At 39.0% G+C, this 3330-nt stretch overlaps 1 long non-coding RNA gene across 1 annotated transcript; it reads left to right on the top strand.

Annotated features, from left to right (window-relative positions):
• The first annotated feature begins 462 nt into the window (after positions 1-462).
• On the top strand, positions 463-2312 carry LOC124007700. The gene is made up of 3 exons (XR_006833995.1): positions 463-1594; positions 1677-1756; positions 1888-2312. It is a non-coding gene; the product is annotated as an uncharacterized LOC124007700 (long non-coding RNA).
• The last annotated feature ends 1018 nt before the right edge of the window (positions 2313-3330 follow it).

Here is a 3330-nt window from a genome sequence, read left to right as displayed (position 1 = left end):
AAACTATAACTCTCTACTACATCTCACAGTTCAGTCTGGGTCTGATTTATCTCTAGAGAAATTACAACTCTACTACATCACACAGTTCAGGTTGGATCTGATTTATCTCTGTGCAATGTTGTGAGGGACAATCTGTGTTAACCTCTAAGTTGAAATTACTTCTAATGTGTTGAAGGATCTCTAAGGTTGAGAAGTATATGTTTGTGTGGGTCTGCAACCACACACCCTCTGGACAGACAGGCCAAAGGCGCTTGGCCCAATTCAGGGAACCGTTGATCTACTTCAGAGGAACTGTGTCTAGAGTGATTTCCTGTTGTTTTGACACCTCACTAGAAGACTAGAATAACTAGCTGTTGCTACAGACGGACATACGGACACATACAACGATCATGTGTTTAATATATGCACAAGAGAGTTTGACTATATAAGGCTTCTGAACTCCTTGTGTCATCGAGCTCTCGGCCTTCCACCTCAGATTGTAAGGCTGACCAGCTACAGTATTGCAATTCTTGTCAAATAAAGGTTGATTGTTTGAAGAAATGACAAAGCCTCTCCTGATTGGTTAGAATTTCCACCAGAATGTGCAGTAACAATGATCGACCAGACTCATAGTACAGCATGAATGACTGACTGCCCAGTTAGACATCAGTTCACCTTCTCACCTCATACTGTATTGGAGCAGCAGCTGACTGCCCAGTTAAATTGGGTTGATGTTTGGCTCTGAATAGGTCTCTAAATAATTTATTATTATAATATAACATACAAAATAATGAATAATGAAGAGTGATGGTTTTCTGTGAATAGCTTCCATAACGTTACTATAGTTAATTAACGTAAATATTAGAAAGCCGGGTTTGACCGTCGGCGTTGTGAGCTACAGTACAGTACCGTTATCTAGCTATATAACGTTATGTCCTAATTAGGCAGAACTAAGTTTGGATTATTTCCTGAACTATATTCTGTCCCATATATTGTATATCGTTTCCATAAAGCCAACATTGCTTTACACTCTCATTAACGTAAATTTCCAATCTAGAGCAGTTCTCACTTTTGTGATAATAAACTAGCTAACATTAGCTTCGTCAACTAACTAAGGATGGTGACCTGTCCAGACGAGATGTTACAATGAACTGAATCGTCATTGGAGGTCTTCCTCTACATAGCCTGCTACAGCATGCAATGCTATTAACTCACAAGGGGGCATAATGTTGCATGTACAATACTATCCCATTTTGGAAACGTTGCATGTGCTTTCAAGACTATTCTTTGACAACATTTTCTCTTCCTTTGAAATTCTTATAGGACAGAACATGGACACAATGCAATTGGGATCAAGAAGAAGGCACAGATATGTTGTAGGACAGCTGCATTTGAAGTGTACATTTAACCCACATAGCAGTAAATACAAACTGAAATCTAGTAGCATACAACTGTGTGCAAATGATCTTTTCAGATCTTCTCAGAAATGAATAAAGTCTATGGAATGGATGAAGACAAAAATATAATTCAAGGACTAGCAGAGGTAGAGAGGCGAGGCAGGGGCGAGGACATCATCCTGCTATTTTGACAGTCCCTGAAGGACAAAATAGAAGAGGTATTTGCTCTTATTCCTTCCCTGTAATGTATTTTGTAATAAAATTAGCATGTGTAGTAAGATCATTGATTTACTTTACTAGGACTGGAGACCACAGCAGTGATTCTGCTCTTGCCCTACCTCTTCAATGAGGACCTGAGTGGCCTTTATGTCCGTGACAAGGTATGCCTATGCACCAATCATCTGTTTCTTCATAAATATAGGTGTGCATGCTTATATAAAACTACTGCTGAACAGTTATGTTCTTTGTTAATTGTATGTGTATTAATATTTTCTTACTTTTGTTGACGCAGATTTCAACACTGTTCACTCCTTTACTGCACATCGGCGGAAATCCATTTCACCATGAGAGTGAAATCCCACTGGTCATTGATGAAGAGAACATCCACGCCCTATAGAGGACATCCCTGTGGGACTTGGGGCTCTGCTACGCCTGGATTTTTATTTTCCCTTAAATACACACTAAAGCTGAAAAATCTGTATTTAGCATCAAGTCTACAATGTTGTAGGTTAACCTATGATTCATTTTTAATGTGTTGTTTTTATTGTACATTATTTATACATTTTAAAATGTCATGAAAAGCACTATACAAAGTAAATGTATTATTTATTATGGTCTGACATGTCTGCAGAAATGTTGCAGTTTTGTAATGTGTTTTGTTTTGTAAATTTTAATTCACATTTGTGGTGCCACTAAATAAACAATTCATAATTTAAATTAATATTGTCAATATTGTTATTATTACAATATTCTTTTATAATGAGGGAGGGTGGTAAAAAAAATGAACCCCAAAAAGGTTCTTAGATGAACCATAAGGGGTTCTTCAAAGAACTTATAGGGGTTCCCCCACAGTTTCAAGAACCCCTAAAGGATACTCCAGGAACCTTTACTTTATAGAATATATATTGATAAATGTCACCTTGTCCTAGAGACATTTACATAGTTATACACAGCCCAATTTGGGATGATTATTTTGGGGCGAAATAGCGGCTACAACAGACAGACCTGATATCGCCCATAATTCTACATCCTTGGACGTTACGTGCTGAGTGGGTATGACCAAAGTTATTCTAGCTACACTTTGTAGTACATTTTTACACTAATAAATGTTTCTGATGCCTCATCGCCCGTTTTCAAAGGGAGTCGGTTTTTAGGGGAAATTGCTTTTTATCTTTTTGTCTGAAAGTATTTTCTCAACTGCGATACCAACTCCAGTCAGCAGATGGCGATGTGCATCTTTCAGGTGATTCTGCCACTGTGACGTATAATCTAGTGGACGGGAAGCTTCTTCATCAACAGTTAGTCAGCCACCTTGGTTCACTAACTTTATGGAAAAAGCATTATTGAATATAGTGTAACCGATGTGAAATGGCTAGCTAGTTAGCTGGGTGCGCGCTAATAGCGTTTCAATCGGTGACGTCACTCGCTCTGAGACCTTGAAGTAGTTGCTCTGCAAGGGTCGCGGCTTTTGTGGAGCGATGGGTAACGATGCTTCGAGGGTGGCTGTTGTTGATGTGTGCAGAGATTCCCCGGTTCGAGCCCAGGTAGGGGAAGCTGTAGTGTTACACTAGCAACTCTCATACTGGGAAGACCCCCCCCCCCCCTGAATTTTATTTCAAATGTAGTAACCAGACGAAGAAAATCCAGTAAGCATTTTATAGTTACATCGTTAGGATAAGTTAACCTAAAGTGGACACACTCCAATCAGTTTCTAGAGCACAATTTCCCAGACTGT

The sequence above is a fragment of the Oncorhynchus gorbuscha genome, linkage group LG21, assembly GCF_021184085.1.
Source record: "Oncorhynchus gorbuscha isolate QuinsamMale2020 ecotype Even-year linkage group LG21, OgorEven_v1.0, whole genome shotgun sequence".
In the NCBI taxonomy this organism is placed as follows: Eukaryota; Metazoa; Chordata; class Actinopteri; order Salmoniformes; family Salmonidae; genus Oncorhynchus; species Oncorhynchus gorbuscha.
Note: the sequence above shows the minus strand (reverse complement) of the source record. Positions and strands in the feature narration are given on the sequence as shown.